The sequence below is a fragment of the Strix uralensis genome, chromosome 2 (assembly GCF_047716275.1).
Source record: "Strix uralensis isolate ZFMK-TIS-50842 chromosome 2, bStrUra1, whole genome shotgun sequence".
In the NCBI taxonomy this organism is placed as follows: Eukaryota; Metazoa; Chordata; class Aves; order Strigiformes; family Strigidae; genus Strix; species Strix uralensis.
The window spans coordinates 80,198,194-80,211,899 of NC_133973.1; positions in this window are offsets into that span (position 1 = coordinate 80,198,194).

Sequence of the window (13,706 nt, forward strand, 5' to 3'; positions counted from 1 at the left end):
GCAAGAGCAGATGTTTATCCTGTGCCAAGCATGGCTGAAGCCTGTTCCCCTCAGGTGTTGTCCTTAGGACCGTGCTGGCTGACTGTGCCTCTGCCCATTTTGAGTAATCGGGTTTATTTTGGAGGAGGAGCCCTCCAAAAAGGAGACATTTCTAGGGAGACCTAGAGCGTGAAGGAAGCAACAGCAACGTTTCCCTCAGAGGTCTCTATCTCGCAGACAAAAATTTTCTCTTTTCTCCTCTTTTCAGGGCGTGTGCTGGAGTGATGGCCCACAAAGCTCCTGGGTGCTCTGCAAGGAAGATGTAACAGCCCACAGTGCTTACAAGGACCTCCTAATGGGGTAGTTAATTGGCTAATGGGCATGCCTTTGCTGCAGCCTAATGAATGTGAGTGCAACGATTACTTAACAGAGAGAGTGTAGATCTCTGGGAGATGACTTTGCTGGGCTGCCAAAAGGAATGGGCAACAAACCAGTCAGAGCTGCTGATGCTGTTGTCACAGATTTACCAGAAAGGCTGCTTTTCCTTCCAGCTTTTTTTTTTTTTTGCCTTCTTTTTTTTCTCAAGAAGCGATTATCAGTTTATCCTTTCCCTGGATCTGATATTGTAGCAAACATCTATCAGATATTGCTGCATGTAATGTGCCTTTTCGTGACTTCTCCTTGGTGGATGAGAGCTGCCAAGCTCACATGATATTTAAGCCCTGTTACTGTAACTGTGGCTACTGTTGTTGGTAGCTGTTCAGGGCTTTCATTTGCCCATGCTGAGGGGACTGTAATAAAGACTGGCCCCTACTGTTAAATTGTTTGCATAATTCCTTTTTCTTTCTTTTTTTCTTTTTTTTTTTTTTTTTGACTGGGAAAATTGACCTTACACTGGGAGAAATATCAGCCAAGCTAGAGTTTTAACACCTAATCGTATCATAACTGAGATAATCAGGCTGAGTGTGTCCCTCTTCTCTAATCCATTGCCTTGAAGTTGAGGAAAGAGCTTGATTTCCCACTTTGATTTATCTGGACAGCCCTTAATCCCAAATTTTATTGAGGAGCTGATTTATTGTCTAACATCAGAGAGGGGACATTAATTCCCCGTCTGCCACCCAGTGTGCCTGCTTGGAAAGAAAGAAACCTCCTCTGCTGTAGGTAGGATCAAAACCAAAGGGTATAAACTGAACTGAAGTCCATGTGTTTGGTCAGCTTGTCTGGAAAACTCAACTCTACTGCCATTTAACCCTGTAATCGCCTTGAAACCCTAGAAACACCTGATTCTTTACCTTGGAGCCTAGCCAGGTGTCCAGAGTCATGCTCCGTGGGGTCTTCAGAGCTACCGAGACAGGGCAGCCTCATGCCTCGCACTCACCTAAACTTCCATGGCATGAAGAAAACAAGTATTTCACTTGTTTAGGGGCTTGGCATGCCCTGATCTTGGGCACCCACAGAGTGAGTGGGAGAGGGGCAAAGGAGGACCCTGCCAGCTGCCTCCTGGGAAAGTGCCCTCAGGGGCAAGGATGCCCGGGGAGGGGGGGGGGGGGGGGGTGGGGCCCTGGAGGAAAGACCCTCTCCACCTGTCACAGTGCCACCTTGCTGAAAGTGTTTCCTAGAGTCATGGTGCCAAGGAGAGAGGAGGAAGTTGGATGCCATAACCCGCAGTCAGCGTGCAAACCTCCCCATATAACAAACGTCAGGGGAGTGAGGAGGAAGCCCGGGGCTCCCCACTTCCTGGTGACGCTGCCTCCTCACTCTCCCCCGCCCCTCCCCGACCTCCTGAGTCTGAAATTCTTCACTGTGGAGCGGTGCAGTTTCAAAGCAGGGGTGGAGGAGAATCCTCCGCCCAAGGTAGCCTCCAGCCTGGTTGTTGGGGCGCTCTCATGGGATGTGGGAGACTGTGGGTTTGGGCGCCTCAGGCTGAGGCGGGAGAGGAACCCAGGCCTCCCACTTCCTCAGCATATACTTTGAATACTGAGGCATTATATAACAAAAGCTATCACCACCTTTTCTTCTTCCTGCTTTGTTTTTAAAAGACTGATCTGTGTGGAGTCTTTTGAAAGACAGGGCGTAGGTACCAATCTCCAGGAGAAGATTTCAGACAATGGATCCCAAGCAGACAGGATTGCCTCACTCCAGCCTCAAGGGGCTTTTAGAGCAAGAGAGAATTGCAGATACACCCTTGTCCTCCACTTTTCCTATTGCTTGAATGCAAGCAGCTGCGTGCTCCCTTCAAGAAGATCCCACTGTATCCTGCCAGCTCTGTTGGGTTCAACTCTGAAGCACCCAACCTTCACCATCAACCACGTAGGGAGTCTGAGTGCAGCTCATAAGCTGCTGGAGGTCAGATGACCTAAAATTCAGAGATTTCAGTGCCCAAACCTCTCCTGGATCTAACCTTAATTTCTCTAGTTAAATCAGGTTGTCAAATCCAGATGAAATTACTTGCCTCTTTGAAAAGATACTGAGGATAGAGGCTAGATCAAGCAGGATGTACTTGAATAATTGCATAAGCAGGTAAGACAATTTTTGTTGCTTTGAAAACTTTAGAAGACTTTAGACTAGAAATAAACCTCCACAAGTAGTCTTAATCGTTGCACTCTGTGAAGACTCATTTCAAATTGTCTGGGCAATGAATTCTGATGTAGTTCTTTGGCTGGAAAAGCCCAGACAGTCCCAGATGTCTCTTTGATGCAGAATCACACAAAGATTCAAGTTTCCATTGCTCTGATCAAGCAAAATGTCCCCTGCCCTAACTGAGGGGGAAGAAGTCTCTGCTTCCCAAAGCATAAATATGTTGCACATGGTACCTATTAATCAATGGAGTCAAGTCTGGATCAGCATCAACTCTTATAACTTGTACTCAGTGGTGAGATTATACAAATAAAGCTTATGCAAATACAATATTGCAAGCTTGAAAATTTTGTGTGTAACCTGTTTTTAAAACATTCCATCTATGTAGATCTATTATTTCCCCTTCATTTTCTAGGAAGAAACCTCACTCCAGAGGGGAGGAGGCCAGCTCAGCAGTAGGGTCTTCATGAAAGATTAAAGTCTTTGGCTTATTGCAGCAGATACTGCAAATCAAAGGAGATCAGACAACCAAAATGAAGAAAGGATGTCAGTGTCCTTGCCACTCTTTTATCAAGAGAAGTCCCCAAACGATGGCAAGGACCCCCTGGAGCCCCTTCATTCACATCTTCATTATCATAAATTGCCAGTGGAATGATAATCAGCATCTGATCAGTTTTGTTTTCAGCCATGCTCTTCTCTGTAGGCATTTTTTAGTGTTGACCACTACTGCATGAGGACACAAGCTCTGGTAGAGGGGACTGAGGCTTTCTCCACTCTTGGAGGCAGTCAAGAAAGCTGAAAGATATTAAATAGAAACCTTTTCCAGGATGTCCTGAAAGGCTAGTGTACATTCAAGGAAGTCCAGCTGCAGTAGAAATGGCTGCTTACCCTGGGCCTGGACTGACTGCCTGGATATGATGCTTCATGGATCCTCAGGTAGTTTTTGCCAGGTGCTGTGATGAGATGCTGCTCTGATACCATCAGGAGATGCTCATTGCAGTGAAATAAAAGAAAGAAGGTATTATAGAGGATCATTTCAGTACCTGACACTCTTACACTTAGCTAATTGTATTTGTTCGTTATGATAAGGATCAGCATTCAGCTTCTCCTACATTTAGGTCAGCCTTCCAGTACATTTGCACTTGCAAGGGAGAGCTGCTTTAATGAGGGATAATGAAACGAGCTATGCAGCATTGCGTCATGACTTCTGTGTTAATACATTTACACATGATAAAATGCAAACAATATTGACTGTCAATGCACAATCATGCTTAATCCTCTAAACCCACACACATACATGTGCTAAAACTAATCTCCCTAACAGTAAACAAAATATACATCTGTGCCTCTCTCCATCCTCATGAGAACATTCATTCGCCTAAACTACGAGATGCATCAGCTCTACCCACGCAGCCAAGCAAATAGGTTACCCCGGCTCAAAAGGGCTCTGACTCCTGCAGGTACCCTCATTCCCTGTTTGCAGTTCACAGAAATATGACAGTGCCGTGAGACCTTACTGTAAACAACCTTATGTTAAACAGACCCACGCTCTGTATTACAGGCATTCGGATGGCATTTCTAATGCATAACTCTCGTTCACTCTCCCAATGCACCTTGGGTGTCCAAGGCCTACTTCTGCATCTTCTGGAGGCCTACTTCTTCATCTTCTGTAGGACTCCTAATTTTGAAATGGACATCTCAGCTAAATGGTAGCCAGTAGAAATGCTCAAACTCTGCTTCATTTGGTATTTGTGCTGGTAGAAGGGTACCAGCCTACTCTTTTTTACATCTGGGTTTTGGAGCTGGAATGAAGTACAAAAGGCAAGATATTAAGCTGAAGTGGGATCAGTTAGTGACTAGCCATCTTCAGTGAATAGATGTTCCCTAGAGGTTAAATGGGCTCACCTGTTTTAAGAAATGCAAATTAAGCACTCAGTGAAAGTGAAATGTATTTAATTGTAGTTTTGTTGTGGGAAGTTCAGCTCACAATGTCAGGATAAGTGAACCACTTTCAGGTATCTTAATACCATGTGGATGTTCATATTTCTGAGAGAAAATCATCTTCAGGTTGCACTGCTATTTGAGAGTGTTATCACTGAACTGTATGTTTTTAGGGACTTTCTGCATCTCTGATTCCCTGAGAGGTGCGATACCTTTTTTATCAACTTTTCTTACTCTTTGAATGTAAACAAACTTCCATTAGTTCAGGACTAATGAAAAATTCTCTTTGGAAATTTCTTCCCAGCCTTATGAAATACCAGGCTGCAACAACTATTTCCTATTTCTCAGCACTATCAACAAAACACTGCCTTGGGTTTTAATGATCCAGAAAAATGCAACAGGCAGCAGTTGTCTGGAGAAACGATAGAGTTGTGTAGGACACAATCCTTGGGGAGGCGTCCCACTGGTGAGGAAACCCTGAGGAGCAGCTGAACGAGCTCAGTGTCTTTCAAAGGCGCTTTTCTCCTTTGATTAACTAGGCTCTTATTTCAAGAAGGCTGCTTCATGAAGCTAGTAAAAGTTAGCTTCACGATGCCTACCAGCCAAGTCTCACCATGGACAATCAAAGACTTAGCAAACAAAGTTTGCTCTTCAGAGAAGGGAAGTGTCCCAGCCTTTGTCACTAGCTAAGCCTGATGTTCACAAATTTGATCAGAGAGTGCTCAGGGTTGAATACAGATGTGCCCTTTAGACACTTCTTTGCCCATATGAAGCTTGGGAATATATTCCTGTGCATACCTGTAATCACATTATATTCCCACAGCAGCCATAGAGTGAAAACTTTTTTATTTAATATCTGTGAAAGCAGATATTATTCAGTATTCATTGTGTTTTCAGTACCTTTGCAGCTGGAACAAGGAGTGTGTGCCAACAGCGTGTGTTAGAAAGCAGAGGATGTACACCCAAGGTACAAAAGAGCACAAGCACAGGGGCAGCATCTCCTCCCAGCAGACTGGGCAGCCCACTGCCAGTGTTTGAGTCAAGGACCTGAAGAGACATGGCCTCATAGCAGCTGAATGTGGACTCCTCCCAGCTGGACGGCGTACTCAATTTGAGGATTATGCATGTTAGATCCTTGCTCTGATACCTTCACTTGGGCAAAGCCTTCGCTCCATTCACTCTGGCAAAGTCAAACTTGGGTGAATCAGCTTCCTTCAGACCATGCAGCCTGATTCACATGCTAGGAATCCAGCCTCTCCTTATTGAAGAATAACCAACGTAAACTCCGGCAGTGGAGTCGCCTTTAGTATCAGCTCTGCAAGCATTTTCATACGCGAGCCGCACAGGTGAAATCATGGACCTTTTGAACCCTGGCTGGCAGGAGTGTGCCCTGGATTACTCCCACTGATGGCCTTTGTAAGAATGAGGCTGTGGATGCAAAGGGGGAGCCTGTGCTCCTAAAGAAAGGGCACAAAGTTTTGTCTGTAACAGTAAGTTAGAGGGTCTGAGCTCTGTGCTGCAACTGGGCACTCTTTGAAGTGAGTTCACACCCTGGCATGGCTTTGGCCCGTGATGGCTAACACCCTCTTAGGTAGTGCAAGGGTGAAGCATGTATCAGGCTCTGCTCTTCTTCAGGGGCCGTATGGATGAGGCCAAGTGTTTTGGAGGGGAAAGAGTGTTTACCCATGCATCTGCAAGTCATGCATGACATAAAAAGGATTTGCCATCCTGGTGCCAGAAACTTCTTTCACAGCTGGTAGTGTGTGTGGGAACATTCACTAGACTGTGATGTATGGACATGTGATACATATATGCATGTACATACATAGATACATATATGTATATACATACACACATGCATGCATACACTACACTTTTATGCAGTTCCCAATTTTAGTGCTATAATTACCTATACTGCAGACTAAGAACCACGGCCTGTTGTTCTGTTTCTCTTTTTGGAGAAGGCAGGCCAACCCATGCTAATTTTAAGAGATCTCCCTTTCTGAGCATTGGTGGGCTTCAATACCCTCAGCACCACACTGTCATGAGATGGTTTTTCTCCCTAGCCTAGCTCCGGCTTCCCTCCCATCATCATACCATCATGTCCCAGGCACCCGATTTTGTTACCTGCCTTTTGTGTAATTGTCTAGATGCCTCTCCAGCAAAGACTTACTTACAGACAAAGAACACTAACATGCGATTTGCCAAAATTCTCATGGACAAGAAAATTAACACCCCCCCCCTCCTTTTTTGTTGTTGCCATGGTCACAGGAAAGGAATTAAAGCATCAAAGCCTTCCATTTCCTGATGATGGATTAAGGAAATTATTAATTTGTCTTATAAAAAGGCAGGTTGTGTCTCTGCAATTAATGTTAGAGGGCCCTTCATGAGGGGAATTTCAGCCTCCTGGGCGGAGAAGGCTAAAGCATCTGCTTATTCAATAGCTTAGATAGATGGGGCTGCTATGGGGGTCTGTGCTGTACCTCCTGCCTTCATTAGTCACTGCAGATAGGATTTGGCTGCCTAGGCAGTGGTTTCTTTGGGGCACAGGATTAAAAATTCAAGCTCCCCTATAAATTAAGCCCTCTCCTTTATCCATTTTTTTATGCTCCATCCATGATCTCTCAGGATTTTTCCATTACAGGATGAGAAAGAGAAAACTTAGGGAAAAAACCTACTTACACATAATTGTCTTTGATATGTTCCTACTCATCCCTTACCCTGCTTTTCTGGCTCCCTAGCACCAGCATCTACCTGCTGACGAGGCAGCTGTTTATATGGGAGCTCTTTATAAAGGTCGGCTTTGCAGTGGGATGCCTCCCCCCAGGGAGCTGTGGGCTTGGCCGTGGCCACCACACCTGCCCCAGCATCAGCCATAAAGACTTGGTCCGTAAAGACTTTCTGATGGATCTGGGCCTGTTTTCCAGATGTGAGCTGCCCTGGCTAGAGCCCTTTCAGGTAGCAGCTGAAATTTCCCTCACTTTTGGGGCCGCCCATGCTTGCAGGACACAACTGGGAGGAAAATATATTACTCTGTCTGCTTTTGTTATAGAAAATTCTTTCTTTTGCTTCACCTTTTCTTTACCATTTCCATTTTTTTCTAAACAATTGCAGAAAATATGGTTTTGAATCCCAGTATTTGCTTTCAAAATTAGGAGAGGGAAAAAAAAGCAGCACCAAAGCATGGAGATTTTGATCTTGAAACTCATCATAAGTCACTTGGCTCCATAGTGAGTCTCATTGTTCCAGGTTTCATTTCATCAGACTCCCTGAGCAGAAGGGTGCTGCTCCAACTTTCCACCGCCGGCAACGGTGTCGTCTGATGACAGAACCCAGCACGCCACGCAGGCTCTTTTAAATTCATCCTTTCATATTTCTTCTTGGTGCGTTCAGGTAATTTGGACCTTTTATTTACCCGAGCCCTTTTTCTTCTTCCTGAAAGGGAGTATCTTAATGCTTCCCATTGAAACCCATGAAAGTAAATTGTTGCAAGATAATACCTGGTGAACTAGTGCCAGCTGGGTAAAGGGAGGTTGAGCAGACCTTGTGACATGGAGCGGTGCCTCATGCTAACCTCGTGGCTCGTCCCTTTGATATGGTGTCTCTCAGGCACTGTGCTTTGCCTACTTTGCCGCGGGAAATGCGGGAACTTGTTTGTCACTTTTCCCTACGCTCAAAGGGCACAAAGGAGGAAAGGATCTTTTCTCTGAGTGGTAATCAACCCTTTCCTTTTGATCTGCTTTATGGGAGTCCCTTTCCTCTCCGAAAGAAAAAAATGCCAGGACTACTTCTTGGAAAAGCTGAATGTAATTTGGAAACTTAACAGGAGTTTGCATACCTGCCATATTTCTATGAGTAATACAGTGCTGCTTTCCCAGTGACCACATCCAGACCACACGCAACTGTCATATCTTTCTTGAAGACACTGCCGCAGTCAGGAAGGCTCCTTTAGTTGATTGAAAGATATGAAACCCTTGTTCCTGGGCTTGATGGGTCTGTAATTAAGAGCTTTAAAATCAATGTTGTAACTCCATGAAGGACATTTCTTTAGCATAAAACATGCCAAATGACCTATTACTCTCAGATGCTGAGCTATAGTCCTTAAATTCTCAGTTGCTGGGGACAAAAACCCTACTTACCTCTGTATTTGTGCTATGGTTGTGGGTCCTGGTTGTATTGGTGTTACAATAGCACTTTTGCATGCAAACACACGAGGAACCTGTGACATCTAAAAAAGTAAAATCTTTCACCATGTGTACCCTGGGTATATTTATACATTAATTAAGCCCACCTGAAAGTGGTTTTATTTATTTATGTGTTTTTCCTTTGGTCAGCAATGGGTACACATTGTGCGGGGTTTAAAATAGACCCCAAAAGAGTTTACCTTCACAGATAGCCTTCGAGGACTCAGAAACACTGATGTCATCTTCTCTGCCATGCCTTTTCTTTCCAGCTGTGTTGAGTAATTTAGTTGGTAGTCCAGGTGGCACCTCAACCCCTCTGCAGACCTTGATACGAGCTCTTTTTGGCCAGCCTGCAGCAAATATGAATTGTGCTATCCTGTTGATCTTTTTCTCCATATTCAATACCAGAAGGTTAGAATGCTTGCTCTAATCTCTCCTTATGCTGTTGTGAGTGTCCAAATGCTGGTGGCCACACAGATATATCTTGGTGTTCAGCATCAGGACAGTGAGGAGAGAAATGTTTATCTACCACAAGAGAGGGAAGAAGGAGAAGCAGACATCATGCAAAAACCCTTTACCCAGGCCGCAGTTTACCTTCTATCAAGAGAAAGAATCAAATTTACCTGTAAATCCCTTTAAATTGAAATGTCCACCTTCTAATTCAGAGAAAGCTGAAAGAAAAAAATTATAAATCTCATCTGTCTTCCTATTTCCTTCCTCCCAGACTTTACACAGACCCAACACAGGTCCCCAGAGGAAGTCTGTAAATGTCTCTGCTCCGTGGCAGTCCTCCTGTGAGTGCCACGTGCTTTCTAGGGAATATGGAGTATGCTTTGCACCATTTAAACTTTTCTTTCTGGCTCTTTGGCTTTCTTTCATGGACTCCCATGTGAAGATTTCCAGGCCTGCTCCACAAGATAGGGGAAGCTGGGATTGGAGACTTCAGTCATGGAGTGATTCCACTTGTCTTTGGCTCCATAGATGCTGCCGATGGAGGCATACAGGCATGCAAGTATGTCCATATAGACCTCGTAATCCATTTCCAGAGGGATGTACATCATCTTTTGTAAGTCTGTGGAAAACCAGAAAGAGAGTTAATGTCACTAAACTCATGCTGTGGAAAACTCATTAAGAGATGGGTTTCTTCCTCAAGTGTTATGAAAGAGAGGACTCAGGATAGAAATCCTGACAAGACAGCCTTATTTCCAGGTAGTCAAAGGAGGAAATCAGACCTGGGAGCTGAATATGTGCACACTCTTTGCCTTGGAGATTGTTGACTGGCTCATTGGACAGGTGAGGATTTATTCCATCTAGACACAGTTGGGGTAAATTCCTCTGGAGTTTTCCAGCGCCTTTTCTTCTGCAACAGCCCAAGCCTTTCCAGGTGGGTGGTCAGCTGCTGCCAGTGTCGCAGCTTCCCCTCCTTTTCCTGTGCAAGGTTCTCAGCTCGTTTTGTATCTGCTGACACACTAGAACAAGATCCTAACCCCACAGTAACTCCAGTCTCATTTGCCAAACTTTTACCTCATATAATGCACCTACCAGGAGAGCATCTGAAACCTGTGCTGCCAATCTCGTTATTCCACGGGAGCAAAAGCCTTCCCATTAATCAGACAAACAACATCCCCCTCTGTGTGCCACTAGACAAAATGCTGGAAGTTTAGCCAGGATCGCTGCCACAAAATGTGAGAGACATCACTGCCTCGGTCACCGGTTATGTGGAACCTGCTGATGGAAATGGTGTACAGCATTTGTGTTCATTTTGTGACAGAAAGTATTTTCTCTTACAAAATGTATACGTGCATATAAATAGCTACATATTACCCAATAAAGGCACCAGGGTTGTCACACATGGGGCTGGCTGGTAGGACACATGGCTGCAGGAGGCTCAAGCAACAGCTGGGGATGAGTGAGCAGCCCTGATGTGTTTGAAGCAGAACTATATGCACAGATTTAGGGACACAAATTGCCCTGGAGAGCTGGTGGCAAGGGATTTCTTACTTGGCAGAGGATGGACAGACAGATGGGAAGGAAAGAAGGAAGGAAGGAAGGAAGGAAGGAAGGAAGGAAGGAAGGAAGGAAGGAAGGAAGGAAGGAAGGAAGGAAGGAAGGAAGGAAGGAAGGAAGGAAGGAAGGAAGGAAGGAAGGAAGGAAGGAAGGAAGGAAGGAAGGAAGGAAGGAAAGTTTAGCTGTATGAGTTTTCATCATATATACCAAAAATTGTTTGGTTACATAAAGAGGAAAGCAGGTTACATGGGGAAAAAACAACTGGTATGTTGAGAAAGGATGATTTTTTATTTGGTAGAGACAACCAATGGAAAAAAATTTTTAAAGCCCACAGAAAATACTAAAAAAGAGTTGTAGCCTGATTAAATGGATTAACTATATTGCAGGGAAAAAACTGCAATTTCTTGCTCAATTTACTACTAAGAAGTCAGCTGGCAAAATAATGGCAAAAACTGTAAAACTGTGCAAGAAGACTTACCATGACACATGGGATGTCACTACTGAGGCACACTGAGCTTTCAGCAGCAAAACCAACAGGTGGGCAAAGCTGGTTTCTCTCCTGGCACAGGATGGATTCTCCATCCACAGCAGGATGAAGGACATTATCAGAAAGCTGTCAGTTTTATGATGTCTTGAACAGGAGGTGGGGTCGCTCCTGGAGGTACCCAGGTGAGGACCATGATGGAGGCAGAGCTCACACTTTGTCATGCCACTGATGTTGCCGTGCCTGTGGAAGGGCTGGTAGGACGGTTTTGGCACCGTGCTAAGACAGAAGGGGAGCGGCGTAAAATAATTGTGGCACTGAGTAGTACATGGAGGAGCCCAAAGCAGACAGAAGCATGTCACCATCTGAGAGGAGCTCCCCCTCACCCACCTGAACATAGACTTAAAGGTAAATGTTTGAGAAGGTGTAATAGGAAAGGGCACCTCCAGAGAGGCTGCTGCTTAGGGAAGGGTAAAGAAAAATAACTTCTGAAGGATGGGAAACTAAATAAAAATATGCATGCTGTGGACACAGATAGTGCTGCAGACTGTGAGACTGGGATAGCCAGTTTAGAAATATTCATCTTGCGCAAGATGGATAGAAATATAATCTGGTTAACACCCTGGGTAGTGGGGAGAGACTAAAGATGAAGCTGGATATAGGATCATCACACAGTGGCTGTCATCCTGCTTTGGCGGTATTAAAAAATCCCTCAGTGGCATTGCACTAATGCAGCCACTGGTGTCACTGAAGATTTAAAACTCCAGCAAGATAGAAAAAGCCAGGACAAGGGCTGGGTATCTGTATAGTACCAGTAGGGGCATATCCAGCACTGCAAGAGCAGAAAAAGCCAGTGAAATTTAGCTAGACCAAAGCTGAAGTAGCACTGGCCTGCCTCTGCCCAGCACATGAATATATGGCCCAGTTCAGGCCAGGTGCATCCCTATACTGGGATGCCTCTCAGAGGAGTTTTGCCACCCCAGGCGCCATCAGTGGCACAAGGGTTTGCGCCTGCACCTCTCCACGGATCTCAGCCAGACGCCTCAAGTTAGGCGGGATGACTAGGGATCCAGCTATGTAAAATATTCGCGGAGAGGATCACCGGATCCCGGGGAACATGAGTCATCATTTCATATTTGGCACTCTGGGTCCCACCACAAGAGCATGCTTCAGCACATAGCAGAGAAGCTTTCATGTCTCAGGTTGTGGCAGAGCGTTGCAAAAGACTGTCATGGATATTATCTCAATAGCAATTTCTGGCCACACCAAAGTGGTTGGTTTTTTTTAAAATGGTTATGGTAATAATTTACTAGGTTACTAATTAGTCTATTAATTTTGAAATGGTTCAGAACAAGGTTGAAAAATGATGATTCATATGTATTGTTTATCAAGAAAGATTTCAGAGAGGACAACTACTTATTACAAGTATATCACATTATGAAATCAATGGAAGAATAAAAAATAAAAAATCACAGAAAATAATAAAAAAAAATGAGGAACACTACTCATCTACCAGGATAAGAAAAAACAGACCACTTTATATGTTCAGGAAATTAATATGAATGATATGAAAATAAAATATATCTGTAGCATTCGTTAAGTGTTGTAAGAAGAAATAAACAGGCCTCTCATCTTCTGCTCTTACCATCAATTATGTTTCTTTTGTTTCCTGGTGCATGATTATACAAAATTGCCTTTAAAAAAAGGGTCATCTCCCTTGTTCATTAGTCTCTAATCCTAGTCCTACTCTCAGATGTAATGTAATTTTTCAGTCAGATTCCTCAGTGATTAAATCCCCCATCAGAGATGAATTCACTGACAAACTCCAGGAATTAGGGCAATGGGAAGAATTCCACTTTGGTCCCAATAAAGTGTAGCAGTGTTGATGCTGGAAAGTTGAACGTAGGGCTCTTTTAGCACCTCCTGTTGTACTTTTATAACAATAAGGGCTCCTTTTTGTGATCACTAGAAAATATGCTATTATTTAATATAAATATTATTTATTATAATATAATACTAAATGCACTATATTAAAAATATAGAATACAATATAATACTAAATATTTTTTATGAACAACCTCTCTAATGCAGAGGAAAGCCATGAAAACATAGGTTATCAGGCCTGGTAAACTCTTTTACGGCTTCAGAAAATTTTGAGAACAAGGGGACAGTTTGTTCCTTGTTTCCAAAGGGCTTCCATCCAGGCAGCAATACAAATAGATGGAGTAAAGGGAAAAGTACCTGCCTGAAGTTTTGTGGGTCGGCCACTCACTGGCCACCATTACAGCCTCTCTGAGGGGAGCTGAGCAGCACTTTTCCCATCTGCAACAGGCATGTATGTAGTCTGGCCCTTCTCCTTGCCTGGGAAACACGCTCAGCAGCCATGAACCCCATGGCACTTACCCAGGTTCTTCCTCGAGGTACCTGTAAGGCTGCCTTTTAACTGCCACCAGGCTCTGGCTTCACTATGCTAAATGTTACTGACTGCACCTCCCGTTCATATTGCCCCTGTTGCTAGAAAATGTCTGCTTTGC